Raw genomic sequence first — 19,529 nt, 5'->3', positions numbered from 1 at the left:
TTTGCATATAGCCATATCTGAACTGGGTTGGCAGAGTGGGCCAAAGAAAGGTGATGGATTAAACCCAGATCTCTTGACTGGGTGTGAGTGCTTGATTGATTCAGATGCTCCGTCCATCGCCACCCCCTTTTGTACCGCTATTTAGATGTCAGAGCACCCTACTTTTATGCTAAGGTTCTGACTGACCCATACACATGGCTTCCTGATGAAGGCTCACAGCTGAAACGTGCGTAGGATTTAACAAAATTGAATAGCCATGCTAGTATTGAATGTCTTTCTTTTTTTGTATATATTTTTTTCTATCTAATGAACTTAACATTTGTTTATATTTGGGATTTTTTAAACACTGTGAAAATAAGAAATGATGTGATAGCATAGTGATAAGACATGTACTAGGCAAATAGAATTGTAAATATCAGACATTGTCTTAAAAAATCTGAATCTTTGAATCAGTACAGACATTCAGTGTATAATCTATAGAATATAAACTACCAATAAATAATACTAAAAATAAACCAAAAATCTAAAAAATCTATCTGTGGTTTATGTTGAATCTGACAGGCCACATTTATATCTTATTGTATTGTATTTTGCTGATTGTTTAGGTCCAGGAATATTATTCTATCTTCCTAAATGTATTTTTCTTACACTTGATTTACTCACCCTGATTTAGGAAAATGAGTCAGGGGTACCCTTTTCTTTACAAATATGCCACAGAGACAGCCAGGACCGGACTGGCCGTATTGGTCACTGGGCGTTTCCCAAGTGGGCTGCGAGGGTGGGGGCCAGGTTTGGGCCCCTGGGGGCCGTTTTTGTTACGGGGGCGGCAATATCAGCCCCCTGTAACAAAATCGCCCGAAACCAGCCCCAGCAAACAGCTCGGCTGCACCCCCCCTTACTTCAGGATGGCACAGCCGAGCAGTTTGGTAGGGCGGGTTTCGGTTCCTAGTCCGGCCCTGATGACAGCCCTTGGAGAAGGAGGAAGTGGAAGTCTTGTTGGATGGGTTGACCGTATTATTTCTCCCTCTCTCTTTACTTAAGCTTTCCCACAAAATGTTGTTTATGTTTGTGTAGAGGCACACATTATGAGAAGTTTATTGAAGTTTCCTGTGATTATTCTAAAGTTCACAGGGCTGGCTTTAACGCTGGTGGTGCTTGGTGAGAGAGTCTTTGTTTGGCCTCTATCTTCATTGGATTTCCACACCACCACCCTCCAATAGTGCCTCTCGCCTCTTCTTAGCCCCTCTCTCACATTTATTTTATTTTATAGTGCTGCTCATCCTTGTGTAGCATGTCACAGTGCTTTACATCACAAATGTATTATATAGAGATAATAAATAGTGTATGGGAAATGTTATTTAAGCCAATGAGGATTACAAGTTGTAGGGGCCATGTGTGATCCATACTGGTAGGCATTATATGGTAAGAGTGCTTAGTCTGGATAAACAAAAGGGAAGATTTACTAAGTTTTTGTACAACTTAGTAACCAAAGTCGCTCCACTGCATGAAAAGGATAGAACATTACAACATCATATCTTCTAAGATATGGTCCTGTTGCTCTCTCTTCAGCATGGACGTACCTTAGGCTGCCTTCAAAATCCATGGTTGGGTAGTTTGCCAAGTTCATCTGCCACCTACTGTATATCTCCTTGACACCAAGTAGCACATGTGCTACGTTGTGTTACTTTAGGGCTATAGTTCAATGCAATTCCGGATTTGAGCAGGCAAGTACACCCTTAAACAGCACTTTGCACAAGGTTTGCAACACTTTTGCAATGCAAACCAGAAGCAAACTGTCAATAAATCTACCCCATAAACTCAATATTTGACATATAACTCAATGATTGAGGTGTCACACTAGAAAATTGCATTACCACCTAAAGGAACTCTTTTTAGCAACCTTAGACTAAAAAAAAGATGAGGGAAAACAATAAGGTTCCAAAGCTATGGCTTGCAATTTGTGTGCAGCCCTTTCATACCAGTTCCATGTGCTACATTAGAAGTACTGGAACGTATGAGCTCAAATTAGCAAAAAGATCTCTGTGACAAAAGCTGTAGCCAACTGAGCTATCTACATAAAATAAAAATCTGTGACCTGCATGATAAAGTTTGTGCATCACAGTGAGAACATTAACCCACAGTGCTAATTTATCATTAGTCAAAACTGTGATGACCAAACCCAGATTTCCCTGTTAAGTGCATTGGCAATGAGAGTTTTCATGCCATTGTAATTAAAATGCAGGGCACTCAAAAACTCTGCAGTCTTTTCTTAAATGCAAAGGGCGCCCCCTTCAAGCGTGGTGTTCAGTATGGCAGCACAGGTGGCACTGCCCTAAATCCGGGTAACAAAGTTCTGTTGCTTCAAGACTGGCAGGCACTTCTAAACTTTGAATACACTGTCACCGGGCAAAACCCATGTGTACTGGGACTAAGAAGACTATCCTCTCAAGACTAATGAGTTTGGAAGACCAGTTCCAATTTGGTAGCACATGGTTTGCAGCAGCTTGGAGTAAACCCTTAGATTAGCAAAACAAAAAACGCAAGAAATGGCGGAATGGTTAGTGGGAAAGGGGCAATATCAAAAGCTGTGGACCTTTATCCTTGAACAAGCGGGCAGGTCACCTGGAAGAATATGTGAGCCAGATATGCTGTCAAATGGAACGGGTACACTTAAGTTTCAGTTTAACCTTATAATTATCATTATGTTTAAATATAACATAACAGGCATATTTGTTGGGAACACATTCACCCCTGAAGAGTCTCTTAGTACTATGGACGATAGCAGATGTTTATTGCTATTCAATTTAGTGATACTCAGTATATCTACCTTAAAAGGATACAGGGCTGAGTGGACCCATCAGGATTTGAACATGTGACTAGGAGGTCAAACACAGATTCATGGAGTGGAAGCCTTAGTACTTATAAGCAAACAATATTTCTCCTGTAGTTTGGTCAAGGACAATGAACTATTGCTGTACTGTTGAGCTCCAAGTTTGTAACTCCAACTATCCTGGAAGCCTTAAGACTGTTTTCGGAGTTCCACTACTGAGCCTACCACAGCCTGGCCTCACCTTACAGTCACTTAGAGGCTTTAGCTAATGCATACATTCTATATCTGCCACTGCAGGCCTTTGTTAATAGTGCATATGATGTCAGGAACATCCCATTGTCTGGTCCATATGGTACATGGAATACCATTTTACATAATGCTGGACCTTAGCATTTCATCTTCCTCAAACCTTCAGGAATATTTCAGCATCCCCTGACAACTCCAATTGTTGGACAAGGTTTCCAGTGGTTACTAGAAAAAGATAATCTGCAAATGTGTGTTTACTTTCTCTATCCCAGTTTACTGCCAGAGTACGTAAAGAAATAAATTGTTGTATTTCTTCTATTCTGAAGCTAGGAGCTTGCTTGTATTCGTTGTCCAAACCAAAATGTAACTTTAGCTCTAATTCATAAAAGAAAGACATTATTTCAGGATACAGGGAATAGGCTGAACACATGGATTAGGATTTGTTACCTCTTTTCAGAGTTCTCCTCAGCCCTGACTGGCATCAGGGAAAATCTGCAATATCCACAAACTGACAATTACTCTGCAAGATGTATCCTCCTAAGTGGCAGGACTTCCCTTAGGAAGTGTGAACAATCCATTCCCTCCATCAGATGTCTTGTTATATAGGCAATGGAAGTCTAGTGGATGATGAGCAACTGCCAGGCCATGGTAGGGTAAAAAAGCTTGTGGCCTTGAGTGGCAGAATAAATATTTTTATGATGCAGCACATTTTATTGCCCCCTTTTTTAAAACTTCATTATATAAGCAACATCATGCAACTTGATTCTTTCTGCGGGGTCACCCCCAAAATTTTGCCTTTACTTTCATGTTTTGTGAACCCATTTTTTTGGTCTTTAGGACTCTGCACACTTTACCACTGCTAACCAATGCTGAAGTGCTTGTGCTCTTTCCTTTAAACATGGTACTACATGTACCTGGGGGCTGTAAAGTAATTGCTACTAGTGGGCCTGCAGCACCTATTGCGCCAGCTACTTAAGTTGCCTTTTAAACATGTGTCAGGTCTGCCATTGCAGCCCGTTTGTGCAGTTGTACACTGCCATTTGGACATGGTAAATTAAACCTTTTGCCAGGCCCAATCCTTCCTTTTTAATACATATAGATCACCCCCTACAGTAGGCTTTAAACGGCCCAGAGGGCAGGGTGCAGTGTATTTAAAATGTTGGAAATAAGTTTGACATGTCATGGTAGTAAAAGACTCTTAAATCTTACACTCTTAAATTCGTTTGTCACTACTGTAAGGTCTACCTCACTCATAGGATACAATTGTGTTACCTTATTACATTTAATAAGTGCAAACTTTCAATTGTTAGCAAGTAGGAATATCAAGTTTGGTGTCTTGTAATTTAAAACTCAATCTGATGGTAAAGTCAAATTTTAAGTCAATATTGTGAAACTGTCAATTCTCTTTTTGAAACTCAGGAACAGCAACCTTGTTGTGGTGTCACCAGGGACAAGAACGGGTTGGGAGAACGATGACGGCAGTGGACGCCTCCTACAGGCATCTCCCCAAATACACCTGGACCGGCCACACCCCTGGAATGAGAGTTGGCGGCCACAGCCATTTCGGGCGGCTGTCAAAGCCTTGAAACGCAGAGACAACGTGACCTCCCAAAAAATTATACTGCAGTGCTGTGACTTGCTTGTGCAGATGACCAGAACACTCTGAGTGCAGCAAGGCGGCGATGTGCCAGGGGATAATGTTGTTCCTCCATGGGCTCCTGAGGGTGCATGAGAGATTGTTATCTGGTAATTGCTAGCAATATATGTGTGCGGGAAGCGCCCCCAAGTCTCCATAGATGTGAACTCCTGTTTGACCACACGAGAGACAGTATGGATTATAGTAGTAGGAAAACTTGATTTCTGGGCCTTTTTCTGATTTTTGTTATTTAAATGTTTCCATTAACTTAGAGTTGTATGCTAATGAGAGACACTGGGCACAGCAGAAAATGGACACTAAAGTGCAGCAAATCTTGGAAGCTGGATGCCTTGAGGCCCCGGCTCCACAGACAGGGGTAGAAAGCAGGTCAGAAATGGAGAACAGCAGACATTTCATACGGGGGAGCGCGGAGAATGAAGAGATTACAATTTAATGGAGACCTGCCTGAAATCAAGTACAGCACCCCTCTGCTGCAAGGAATACCCTCTTTTTTCTAAATTGCATATAGCTCCAGCAGCTTTAAGCACCAGTAATCGGATACAAAGTCAGCCACCCCTACAGCCAGCCCAAATCTCGCCCCGGCCGCAGGAGTAGTCTCTGCATGCAGAAAGTGGATCAGCAGTCGACAGAACTAAAGCACTAGTACCAGCTAATGAGACAGCTTCTTCCCAAAAACCGCAACCACTGCTCGATCCACAGTTCGGCCAGGCGTGAAAAACATGTTTGAGCCCTTCGTTTCTGAGATAAAAGAGCTCCGCTTAACACAATCTCAGGAAATTGCCTCCCTCCACGCAAAATTGTCAAATATTGAGGAAACAATTAGTAAACTTCTGGAGCGAATAACAGAGGCAGAGGCAGAGGCAGAGGGCTGGACAGAGACTTTCCAACTGGTGCTTGCACAAATAAAACGGAATAAAGATGCTTTGAAGACTAAGCTCCAAGATCTAGAGAACTATAACAGATGCTCAAACTTGCCCTTGGTGGGAATTCCAGAACTGGTTGAAGGACCTCAAGGGCAAAAGTGGGTAGAATCTTTATTGAAAGAAGTTATTCCAGAGCTAACTGGGGATTTAACAATCAAAAGGGCAAATAGGAAACCTTCTCAATGTTTTCCTAATGCAAAATATATCCGAAAAATATTGGTCAACGTTGCCGATTATCGAATGCGTGAGAACATTTTAACCAAAGACATTGAAAAAAGATCTTTTACGAAGCAAACAGTACCTCAATTTAAGATTTTCTCAGACATGACAGCAATCTCTGCAAAAAGAGAAGAGACCTAGGGGTCCATTAGGATGTCGGGCGGTGGCACCACCACGGTGCTGGCGGGGCAGAAAAACACCTTTTTCCGCCCGCGAGCAGCGGTACTCACGTCCGCCACATTAGTATTGCAAACAGAGGTCAGTTCCCGTCCGCCGTGGAGCGACGCGCACCGCCATCAAAGTGCACCTACCACGTGGCGGTGGGAGCCAATGGAGACTCACTGCCGAGCGGAATGACGTCCACCCCACTCCACAAATTAGGATGGCCCAAGCAAGCAGACGCACCGCAGTGGAGCCACCGCCCAACCAGAGACAGCGGGAACTCGACAGCGGAGCGCGATAGCAGACACCTGGTCACGACCGCCATGAACCCAGCTCTACATGTGTTTCCGGTGCTGTACCTGCTACAGCACTATCATCTAATGGGCCACCGCGGACTTCGCCGCAGGTACGCAAATTCACAAATACAACACACAACACACGGGCTGACACAGGGTCCAAAACTATAACAGACACCCTCCTGGGGGCAACAACACATCCACAAGGGCACCCACACATGACCCACCTGCCACCATGTCACCCCACTGCATCCTGGACGCACATCGAACACGAACTTGCAGCAATGTCCCGGTCCCGTTCACGCCACCGCAGTGGTCAACACATGCACACACATGCACACAATGCAGAAGGCAGGGCCAGTCCAAGGCATGGACAGGCCACAAAGACCACAGGGACACACCACCCCCAACCACACATCAACACACCCCATCAAGTCACAGCAAGGGGCCCATCCTGTGCACCCCCATGCACAGCAACAAACAACAAGCACAACAACAAGCAAGCACAATACACACCCTGCACCACACAACAAACAACCAAGGAGACACACACTGAAGGCTGCCCATACCTGCAAGCACATACATACACAAACACACACCCTGGGTGTAGCCATAAACAGAAAACACACACAGGGATGCCTGAACAGATGCCTGCCCAAAAACAAAACACAAACACTACAGGAACACACACAGAACCACATCAGAAACAGACATATCCTGTCAGCCAAACTGTGGAAAGGCAATGGGAGCACAGACACAACAGAAGTGCACAACCTCATCACCCAGGAACAAAACACACACAACATACCACAAATCACACAAGAAGAGCACCAGCACAGAACTACACTGCCACATGAAACCAACCACAGATGCACATGAAATCAAAAATGAATAAACACCACAGGACATCAGGGGATGCTCATCAGGCAATACCAAGGCCACATACACACAGCACTGTATGCACAACAAGCAGTGTGTGCACAACAAGCAGAACAGTGACACACAGACATGACTGACACAACTCAACACACAAACCACTAATCAGCACAGCACAAACACAACAACACACCCAGAAAGTAAAGCAATTCCACAGCCAACACACATACATCCTACACAACAACAACAGATGCACCACTCTGGAATACAAGAACACAACAATCTTGATCAGAGCACTGGGCAGCACACACAGCTGAAGTGCACATGAGCAATCATGACTCATTAATAGCACAAGAACAGCACACATAAACCATTGGGGCAATGTCCAGAGTGGAACATCACTCTTGGCCCAAGAACTGCACCACAACGCACAGGCTCACAAATGAAGTGATGGGGAGGCACACACACAAGTAAACCAAGGGGACAGCTGACATCAAAGTGAACTCACTTGTTTGTCAGTAGTAGACATGGAAGGGGTGTACCATATACAAAAAGAGGAAGTGCAGACCCACAATGGGTAGGCATAAGTGGCACACATAGGGGATGGCATCACACCACACACACCATGCCATGCAGGAGGAGAAAAGGCACCATGTGCATGCAATGCATGAGAAACACAACCACGATGGCAGTGTGGAGCAGCAGGGCCACACAGTCTACACAAACACACTCAAGACACATTGATGATCAAACAAACACAACACTGATGTGCAAGACACACACTTTGCATACTCATAAGTGACCAAATCAACAAGAAGGAGTAAGACAGAACAGCATGGACACACCACCACACTGCACAGTGCACAATAGACAACTCACACATGTGAATACAACCATATCCACAGGGCACAACAATCCAAACAACAGGCACACAACTCCTGGGTGACACATGTGTGTCTTTCAGAATCCAGGGGCAGACACACATCCACACCCACTACAAAGTCACACCCTTCACACTGCACACCTCTTGACTACCCAGGAGCACACATCTCATGTAGGCCATGGGACCAGGACTAAGGGCCAACACAGGATGACTATACACATACACAGCTGGGCACACATAAAGGAATAACATCATGACAGTGCCCAGCCTGCATGCAAACCTGTGCACAGCATCACACCCTGTGCTGGCAGTGTACCCCAACCTGACATGTGAATAATGTACCCAACAATAGCAAACCACTAAAAAGATAACTGCATGACAGGGAAAAGAGCCATCACAGATAATACTAGTATCAGTGTCTGAATGGCCTGAAAACCTTGTCATCCCTGTATAAGAATGTGATGTGGGCAAAGATCTTGGCAATGTTGAAGTGACACATAGAGCATGGGGCACAGGCAACCAAATGCACACACCAAAATAACTTTAATCAGCAAGGAAATTGACAAAACAGACAACAGGAGTAACTGTATTTATTCACATATTGCACAGGTGTGACAGTAGAACAATAGTAGACAAGAGCAAGGGAGAACATGGTGATCATATGCAAGATAATCTGCACAGGCAAACTCCAAACAGGAAGGCCAGTGTCCATGGCAGGTGGCACAGCAAGTACATGAGAGGCTGCACAGGTGAGACTCCAACACAGCAGAGCAACAGGTCCAGTGTCCATGGCACAGGGGAGAGTTCAATCCAGCAGAGCAACAGGGCCAGTGTCCATGGTACAGGTGAGAGTACAACACAGCAGAGCAACAGGGCCAGTGTCCATGGCTGGCGGCGCAGCAAGTACATGAGAGGCTACACAGGTGAGAGTACAACACAGCAGAGCAACAGGGTGAGGTTCTGTAATTCTCGAGTCTGACTCCATTTTGTTCTGTGCCACCATTTTGTGTTGCCCTCACGTAGGCCTGTAAAGGTAGCCTGGCGAACAAAGTGGCCTGGCCTTCTTAGTTCATGTATACATTAACTAGGTTTCTTTTTGACTCTGAAATGAACTGTAAGAAACTGACCTCTTCACCTGAAACTGACCTCGCAAAGCCAATTTCCCTGATCGATCTTTGTCTGAGATTGCCAATCAATGTTCAGGACATCGTTAACTTTTTAGTTTCCTTGCACATGCCTTATCTTGTTCAGCATCTGTTACTGTTACTGTTTCTTTTTTTTATGTTTCTTCATTACATGGGTAATGCTTTCAATTATAGGGTTGTCCCGCTTGTGGAGATTGAATTTGGGACATTCCTAATAATTAACTTTTGGGTTGGGACACTGTAAATTGAGTTTTTGCTATGTGATACTTTGTTTGAAAATGTATCTTATTGGCTAGAATTTTGTGCAGAGGGTGTACATTTATAATGTGAATATTGAGTATAAAAGGAGACGTCTCGCCTTAGTAAAATGAGCAGTCTCCTGAGAATTTACACCGTGATGTATTTCTAGGATCACTGTTACTAGCTGCAGCTAATAAACTTGGTCTCTGACACCATCCAGAAGTATTCCGTGTCTTTGAATACCAAGACAGGTGAACTCGAAGATCTTAGGCGTGCCCCTGACGCCGCTGGGTTAAACCCCGGATCTTCAACTGGCACCCAACGTGGGGCGACTTCAGCGGTACTGGTCCAAGCCCGAAGATTGTGAGGAGCCTGTGACGAAATTCTGGAGGACGGCCGCCACTTCATTGACCCCTGCATGTCGACGTGGACCGAAGGTTTTTTCTGCGAGGCTTCCCCTTTCCGACGGCTGCGAAGGACTGCTGCCCTGACTGTCGCCCTGCCTTGGACCCTCTTGTGATGATTTGTAAGGCGAGACGTTAGACGGTCTTCTGGTGGCGTGACAGGACATTTTGGTTAAGTATAAGTGGGTCGCTCCCACTGCTTTGTTTTGTTTCTTGGTTTTGATTCGGCCATTGCAATAGTCGAAGCAGAGGGGTTCCTATATGTACGAGTGTATCATTTTTGATAACCCCTTGAAGTTTGAAGCAAGACTAGTGAGCTAAAGATGCCTGGTTTGGGCAAAATTAGGAAATGGTTTTGTTGTAGTTGTAATAAGGATTCCCGATTGGAGGACTCGTGTCCGATACCTCCGGTTGGAACTCCAACTTATGAGCTCTATTCAAAGCATGGTGTGGGTCCCATTACCTTTCATGAAGTATGGGTCCGTTATATAAGGAAAGATGGTGTTTTACGATGGCCCCAACATGGTAGTTTTGAATCAGATGTTTTAGATAACCTAGAAGTTGCTCTATTTAAGAAGAAAGCCGGGCCAGCGATGTTTGACTCTTTCCGCCTTTGGTGTAAGGAAGCCAAACAGCGAGAAATTAAGCAAGCTAAGAGAGATAGGAAGGGAAGGAATATGTAGGTAATGCAAGCTGCTAGGCAGTTTAAGGAAGATGAAGAAGATCGTGCGATTGAAGTGTCAGATAGACAACATTGCATGGCCATTGACAAATGTTACCCGGCATTGCCACCTCCCCTTTCAAATGTGACTGAAGACCCTGAAAAGGATCCTTTGATGTCACATTTACTGAGATTACCACCCCCTTATGTGCAGGGTGCTACTGCACCTCCGTTACCTACAGTTGTTGCACCCCTTGTTGTCGTTCAACCCCCTGCTGTTGCTCAGCCATCTGTTGCTTCACAGGTGGTTCTTTCTCCCGCGAAGCAGCCCCCTCCAGGGCCGCCAACTTTGTCACCAGCCTTGCCTCAAACTCCTTTGCCTTACACTCCTTTATCTTCGACTTCTCTTATTTCTGTCCCTACGTCTCTCTTGCCACAAAACACTTTGTCTCCAGTCCTCATGTCAACTTCTTCTCCTTCTGCTCGGCAACGAATGACTGAGACTGTCACTAGTCTTTTGTCTCCTTTCTTTGGGTCATTGAATATGACCCCTGTTTCTGAACGTAAGCAGAGACGTAGTCAGCTTCCTGGTCCCGAAGAGCGGGCAGTGTTAGATCTCCTTGCTCGTAGATGGGTTTCGAATGCCTCCAAGTATGGTCCACAAGTGGTTATGGATATCTTCCTACAGTGGGAGGCACCAAAACAAAGGTATGTTTTTGATGTCATGTGTACCTTCCTTCGTCAGGAGTGGGAAGATAATGAGTTGGGTTCAATTCCACTGGAATTGATTAATGATCAGTCTGAATTTGCTAAAGGAACGATACTGGGATCCGATGTTGAGGAAGCGGTAGAGACACTACTCACTTTTAGGTCTAGACTTCCACCTCAGTTATTGTTCGAACCTGACCCTTCTGTTAGGAGAAAAGTGAAGCAGTATCCTATGAGAGAGGTTCCCCCTGTATGGAGAGAGGCAGTTGTGGCTGATGCCGCTCATGGTATTGAGGCTGCACCGGCTCATTTTCAGCGAGTGTGGGTGCATGTCCCTTGGAAGAGAGCTGAGGTCCTGGCTCTTAAGCAGACCTTGCCTGACCCCAGTAAAAATCCTGCTGGTTATTACAAGGAGTTGTCTCAGACAGTTGATGCGTGTGTTATGAATTTAGCTGACATAGATGTGTTGATGGGTAATGTAGTTCCTCAACCCTTGTGAGCGAAGATCTGTCACGAGGATCATGCGCCAGAGTTAGGAGATACGTGGGTTAATATTACTGCTGCAGATGGTTGGCAGGTGGGAGGTGCCTAACCTGAACCCTTAGTTGCAGAACTACCTGGTAGGATTATTAATTTAATGAAAACTACCATGCCTCCTTTGCGGGTGAATTGGGACAAGTTAGCAGCATGCAAACAAAAGAGGTTTGAGGAAACATTCATTGATCATAGTGGTCAGAACATGAGTACAGAAGGTGGTCAGAGGTTGTTTGTAGATAAGTTTGTTTTTAATTTACTTCCTGAACTTTCTAATAAGTTAAAGGACTCTGAGAGTTCATGGGCTGTTTCTTCTTCGGCCCAGATATTGGCTACTGCACAATACTATGAGAATAGAGATAAAGATGAGAAGGATAAAGTAGAGAAGAAGACTAGAGAATTAAAAACGAAACTTCTTCTACAGCAGGCTTATCCGTCTCGCCCTAATCAGCGTCAGTTTCAGCAACCCCCACAGTTTCAGAAACTGTTGCAGAAGCCTGAATCTTTTGCTTCGCGACTCCCGCTAGGCCCTAATCATTGTGCTTATTGTAAAGAGGCAGGTCACTTCAAGAATAGTTGCCCGATCTTGCTACAGCGTGCGAATGGTATGTCTGGTCTGAGAGGCCGTGGTGGTTACCAACAAGTACCTAGGGGTAGGGGATGTGGTACGTTTCCCCAGAATGAACGTTCCTTTTCCCCTCAGAATTCTATAAATTATTTTGCCCAACAGAATGTTCCGACCGTCCAGTCCGCTCAGTACTACACTGATGATTATTATGTTGGAAGTGAGAGTGCTAGTTTTAATAATAGTTAGGACAGCCATGGACAAAGGGGGGAGTAGTGTCAGTTCCAGTAGACCAGAGTGGACCTTATGTTGAAGTGATTACAGCAGGTGTGGCAGAACCTTTTCTTTTGGATACAGCTGCAGCAAATAGTTCTATCATGCACTCTAAACTCCCTGGCGCACCCTTGTCTGGCTTGACTAATGTTTCGGTAGAATTTTCTGGTGCCCCAATTCGTAACCCGGTTTCTTGTCCTTTGCCCATTTCGATTGGTCCTTGTGAATTGGAGGCTCCCCTTATTCTAACGACTGGCTGTGGCGAGAATTTGTTGGGTTTGGACTTGTTGAAAAGATTGCATGCAACATTACATTGTTCTCCTTTGGGAGTACATCTTACAGTGGGTAAGAAAGTGATTTCCCCATTGTATCTGTCTAAGGATCGCCTTCCACTGGAACTGCGTTCTCTCCCTGATACACTTTGGGCTACAGGTCCTAATGATGTTGGTCTCTTGCAGATTCCACCCTACGTTGTTACCCTTAAGTCGAATGCTAAATTACCTCGTATTCCTCAGTACAAAATTTCCAGTGATGGCGAAAGAGCTCTTGTAGCGATTATCTATGATTTGGTTAAGAAAGGTGTGGTTGAAGAAATGAGAGGTAATGTGTGTAATAGTCCTGTTCTGCCTGTCCTTAAGCGAACTGACTCTTCTCAGCCACCTGTGTATCGGTTTGTGATCGACCTTCGAGAGGTCAATAAGATTGTTGTGCCACAATTTCCTGTTGTCCCAGACATTACTGCTTTATTGACTATGATCCCTGCCACAGCTGCTTGGTTTTCTGTTATTGATCTGAAGAACGCTTTCTTCAGTATTCTGATTGCTGAGGAAAGTAGGGATATTTTTGGCTTCTCTTTAGGAGGCCGCAGTTTCCGGTTTAAACACGCTCCTCAAGGTTATTGTGAGAGTCCCTCCATTTATAGTCAGGCTTTGAAAACTCAGCTTGATACATTTGCATTGCCTTCTGGTGCTACTCTTATCCAGTATGTTGATGATCTGTTGGTTGCTGCTGATCATGAAGAGATTTGTAAAGAGGTTACTCTTTCTTTGTTGCGACACCTGTCTGACCTTCATCATAAAGTGTCACCTTCAAAGTTGCAGTATTGCCGACAAGAAGTGACCTACTTAGGTCATCTCTTGTCGAAGGAGGGAAGACGATTGACCCCAGAGCGAATTCAAGCGATTGCCCAAATGACTGTGCCATGTACACAGAGAGAGGTGCGTGCCTTCTTAGGTATCACATCGTATTGTAGACAGTGGATTCCGAATTTTTCTTTGCTAGCGAAACCTTTGTTGGCACTTACTCTTAAGGACACACCACACCCTCTTCCTTGGTCTGACGAATGTCAGAAGAGTTTTTCTGAATTTTGTGATGCATTGTGTTCTGCTCCGGTGTTGGGTACACCCGACTATAGTAAACCTTTTACACTTTATGTACACGAGAGAGAAGGTTGTGCGTTGTCAGTGTTGACGCAACAATTTGGAGACAAGCAGCACCCATGTGCGTATTTTTCAGCCACTTTAGATCCGGTAGCTAGGGCGTTGCCTAGTTGTCTAAGAGCTACAGCAGCAGCGGCTGTTTCTATCCGACAGTCTGCTGGTTTGGTATTGGATAATACATTGATTGTGATGGTTCCACATGCAGTGGATAACCTATTGAACAGAACAAACATTCAACATCTTACCAGTGCACGTTTGTCAGGTTATGAGTTGACGCTTTTGGCTAGCCATGTGCACATCAAGCGGTGCAACACATTGAATCCAGCTACATTGTTGCCAATTTTTGTAGAGACAGATGTTCAGGAACAGCATGACTATTTTCTCCGGACAGAGGAGGAAACGAAGGGTAGAGTTGATCTGAAAGATACTCCTCTTTCGAATCCTGATGGTACCCTATAAGTAGATGGTTCGTGCTTTAAGCTTCTGAATGGACAGACGACTGCAGCATATGCTGTCACAACTTTGCACACGATTGTTGAAACAGCACGTATTGCACAGAATTCAGCACATGCAGCAGAGTTGATAGCATTGACTAGAGCGTGTGTGTTGTCAAAAGGAAAGAGAGTGAATGTTTTTACTGATAGCCAATATGCATTTGGCGTGGCTCACAGTTTTGGTCGTTTGTGGAAAGAGAGAGGATTTCTTACTTCCCATGGTACGAAAATTCAGCATGGACAATTAGTGAGTGAACTTCTTGAATCACTTACTTTGCCGACCCAAATTGCGATAGTAAAGTGTAGTGCGCTGTTAGACGGGGACCTGGAGGGTCGGCCGAGCACAGTGATCGCACAGACAGGTAACTTCCCCCCCACAGATGGACACCACACAAAGATTAGGGTAACACCTTTTATAGGCACTTCTGGTAGTAGAGTGGTACGATACAAGGCGATCAGGACACGATGATCCTCTCAATTCTAGTCTCTAGTAAGGGAAGGGGGTAGCGGGACAGTCTTGGTACCCACGGGTACGGGTGTGTAACGGTGATAGCTCACAATCCTCGAGCTCGGTGTTCGGATGGGTCAGACCGCGGCAGCGCCGGCAGGTCCCGAAGGGGTCGTAGGTGGCAACGGGCCGCGGCAGCGCCAGCAGGTCCCAACGAGGATGAAGGTTACAACGGGCCGCGGCAGCGCCAGCAGGTCCCACGAGAATGCAGGTTGCACGGGCCGCGGCAGCGCCAGCAGGTCCCACGAGGATGAAGGTTACTACGGGCCGCGGCAGCGCCAGCAGGTCCCACGAGAATGCAGGTTGCAGAGGGCCGCGGCAGCGCCAGCAGGTCCCACGAAGATGAAGGTTACTACGGGCCGCGGCAGCGCCAGCAGGTCCCACGAGAATGCAGGTTGCAGAGGGCCGCGGCAGCGCCAGCAGGTCCCACGAGGATGAAGGTTGCAGAGGGCCGCGGCAGCGCCAGCAGGCAGGACAATAGTTCACAAGGCAGGGCTGTGGCAGCGCCAACAGTCCGTCAAGGATGAGTTCGTCGCGGTGTCTCTCGACTCCAGGATACAACTGCCTTCCTGTCCTGGGGCTGCCTCAGTTATAGGTCTGGCCCCCTTTGATGTCCGGACCCTCGCTCTTGGAGGTCGGGAGGTCTGGGATGAGGGAGTCCAGACACCCAGCAGGAGGGTGGAGCCAGCGCCCGAGGAGGCTGGGGGTGCTCGGCACCTGGCGGGGGAGAGCCATCGACACTTCGTACTCCCATTGACCTGCCAAGTGGGCCGTTCACCTCCTGGGTGGAGGGTGGTGCCGGGATGTCGGGGCCTGGCCAGGCCCAGGGTTGGGGTCGGGCTGAGGCCGCGCGGCCGCGTGGTGCCGTGTCCAAGATGGCGGCTGGGCCGGGCAATGGTGCTGACGGTGGCCCGGGCCCTGTCCTGCGGGGAGGGAGCGAGCCCTTCATGTGGCCTGTCCAACATGCGTCCCCCCCAGCTGAAGGCGGGGAGAGTCACCCATCTTCTTGGGGACTTTCCTCGTCGAGGCGGAAAAAGCGGGACAGGCCATCCGCGTTGGCGTGGTCTTGGCCAGGGCGATGTTCCACAGTGAAGTCCATCCCCTGCAGGGAGATGGACCATCGCAATAGTTTGGGGTTCTCCCCCCGCATCTGCATGAGCCATTGCAGGGGCCGATGGTCCGTCTGTACCCGAAAATGGGTTCCGAAGAGGTACGGCCGGAGCTTCTTGAGGGCCCATACCACCGCGAAGGCCTCTCGCTCAATGGTGCTCCAGCGCTGTTCTCGGGGCAGTAGGCGTCTGCTGATGAAGGCCACTGGTTGGTCCACTCCTTCGGGGTTCAGTTGGGAGAGGACGGCCCCAATACCATGGTCGGAGGCATCGGTCTGCACGATGAACTCGCGGCTGTAGTCGGGGGCCTGGAGCACAGGAGCGGTGCACATGGCGGCCTTCAGCGTCTCGAAGGCTGCTTGACAGTCGGGAGTCCAGTTGACTCTTTTTGGGTGGTTCTTAGACGTGAGCTCCGTGAGGGGCCCCACAATGCTGCCATAGTCCCTTACAAACCGCCGGTAGTATCCGGTGAGCCCCAGGAAGGCTCGGACCTCGGTTTGTGTCTCGGGGGGTTGCCAGGACTGAATGGCAGCTACCTTGAGTTGGAGGGGGGCCACCAGACCGCTCCCCACTTGGTGTCCGAGGTAGGTCACGGACCCCTGGCCGATTTGGCACTTGCTGGCCTTTATGGTGAGGCCGGCCTGTTGGAGGGCCTGCAGGACCTCTCTGAGGTGGTGGAGGTGATCCGTCCAGTGGCGGCTGTATACCGCGATGTCGTCCAGGTAGGCGGCGCTGAATTCTTCGAGGCCCGCCAATACCTGGTTCACCAGTCTTTGAAAAGTGGCTGGAGCGTTCTTCATGCCGAAGGGCATCACTCTGAAATGGTAGTGCCCATCCGGGGTGGAGAAAGCGGAACGTTCTTGGGCTCTGGGGGTGAGGCCGATCTGCCAGTAGCCCGCTGTCAGGTCGAAGATGCTTAGGTAGCGGGCTGCCCCCATGCGGTCGACTAGTTCATCTGCTCGGGGGATAGGGTGAGCCTCGGTTCGGGTGACCGCGTTCAGACCCCGATAGTCAATGCAGAACCGGAGTTCAGGGGTGGTGCCCGGGGCCGCGGCCTTGGGGACCAGGACGACCGGGCTGGCCCAGGGACTGTCCGAAGGTTCGATGATTCCGAGGGCGAGCATCTTGGAGACTTCTTCTTGGATGCATGTACGTACCCGATCCGGTACTCGGTACGCCCGGTGTCGAACAGGAGGACTGTCCCCCGTGTCCACGTCGTGCAGGCACCAGGAGGTGACTCCGGGTGCGAGAGAGAACAGGTTTGCGAACGGCAGCAGGAGGGCCCGGCAATCTTGACGCTGCTCTGGGGTCAGGGCCTCGGAGAGTCGGACCCCGTCCACCGAACCATCTCTTTCCCGGGTCCTCAGTAGGTCAGGGAGGGGCTCGGAGTCTCCTTCTGCGCCACTGTCGGTAGCCATCAGCAGGCTGAGCTCTGAGCGCACGAAGTGGGGTTTGAGTCGGTTGGCGTGGAGGACCCGGAGGGGGTTCCGGGGGGACTCCAGGTCGACGAGATAGGTGACGGGGCTCCTGCGCTCGATCACCTTGAAGGGCCCCGTCCATTTGTCCTGCAAGGCACACGGTTCGATGGGAGACATCACCCATACCTGCTGACCCGGTTCAAACTCGATGGAGGAGACATGTTGGTCGTACCACTTCTTCATGTCCTCTTGACTGGCCTCCAGATTGGCTTTAGCGATCTCCCTGAATTTCCGGGTCTGATTACGGAGGGTCAGGAGGTATTTGTAGACGTCCGGAGGGGTCTTTAGGGGGGCCATTTCCCATTCCTCCTTCACTAGGCTGAGAGGCCCGCGAACGGGGTGTCCGTACAGGAGTTCGAAGGGGCTGAAGCCGAGGGACTTCTGGGGGACTTCTCGGTAGGCGAAGAGGAGGCACGGTAGTAGCACGTCCCACTGGCGGCGTAGGGGTTCTTCCAGCCCCATGATCATCCCCTTGAGGGTGCGGTTGAACCGCTCGACCAGTCCGTTCCCCTGGGGGTGATAGGGGGTGGTGAATCGGTAAGTGACTCCGCACTGCTGCCAGAGGGATTTCATATACTTTGAAATAAAGTTCGTACCCCTGTCGCTGACGACTTCCCGTGGGAAGCCCACTCGAGAGAAGATCCCCATCAAGGCTCGACCCACTACTGGGGCTGTTATCGTACGAAGGGGGACCGCCTCAGGATAGCGGGTAGCGTGATCCACCAGGACCAGGATGAAGCGATGTCCCTGTGCTGTTCGGGGGTCCAGGGGCCCCACAATGTCTATTCCCACCCTTTCGAACGGGGTGGTCACCACGGGGAATGGTTGTAGGGGTGCCTTGAGTTTGCGGCCGCTCTTCCCACTGGCCTGGCAGGTCGGGCAGGACCGGCAATGGTTGGATACGTCATTTCTCATTTTGGGCCAAAAAAAGTGAGTCACCAGGCGGTGGTAGGTCTTGTCTTGGCCCAGGTGCCCGGCCAGGGGGACATCATGGGCTAGGTTCAACAGGAAGTCTCTGAAGTGGAGGGGCACCACCAGCACTCGCCCGGCCCCCAGTTCTGCGATTTTCTGTTCGCTGTACAAGAGATCATTGTCCCAATAAACCCAGTGGGCCCCGGTGGCGTCTCCTTGGCTCTGGGCGAGCGCTTGCTGTCGCAATCCCTCGAGGGAGGGGCAGGTTTTTTGCTCCTGCCGGAATTGTTCCTGGGTGGGCCCCCCTTCTTGACGCCACTGAGCCAGGTCGGGAAGCTCGGGGGGCTGTGTGGACCCCTCTGGGGTGGGGTCCGGGTGGTCGGTCTGGAGGAAGTCTTCTTCTGGAGTGATCGAGGGCGGAGGTGCTGCCCATTCTGGTCCTTCTGGTCTAGGGATGGTGCGGGTGGCCATGGACCGGGTGGTTACGCACGCCCAGTCCGGGAGACCCAACATCCCCAGATGCTCTCTTCTTTCCACAGCGGCCCACGGGGAGCTCTCGAGATCGTTCCCCAGGAGGCAGTCTACGGGGGCATCGTCACGGACAGTTACTTTCAGCATGCCGGACACTCCTCCCCATTCGAAGGGGACGCAGGCCATCCGACACAGGCTCTCTGAGTTATCTGCCGATCGGACGGGGCAAAGTACGTTTGGTAGGATTTGTTCTGGGGTCACCAGGTGACAGCGGACGGCCGTCACACTGGCCCCGGTGTCACGCAGGGCCTCGGCCTTGCGCCCATTGATGCTCACCCATTGGCTGTACTTCCGAGTGTTGGCGGGCAGGGGAGTCCGCGGGACCATGTCTCTTCCTCCTAGGCATGCCAGGGTCATGGCGGCGGGTTCCCACTCGAACTGCTCCGACTCATAGGTCTCCGTGTCTTCGGAGACTTGTTCTTCTCCCAGGGCGGCG

The sequence above is a fragment of the Lissotriton helveticus genome, chromosome 5_1 (genome assembly GCF_964261635.1).
Source record: "Lissotriton helveticus chromosome 5_1, aLisHel1.1, whole genome shotgun sequence".
Taxonomy (NCBI): Eukaryota; Metazoa; Chordata; class Amphibia; order Caudata; family Salamandridae; genus Lissotriton; species Lissotriton helveticus.
This window is presented reverse-complemented; position numbering follows the sequence as displayed.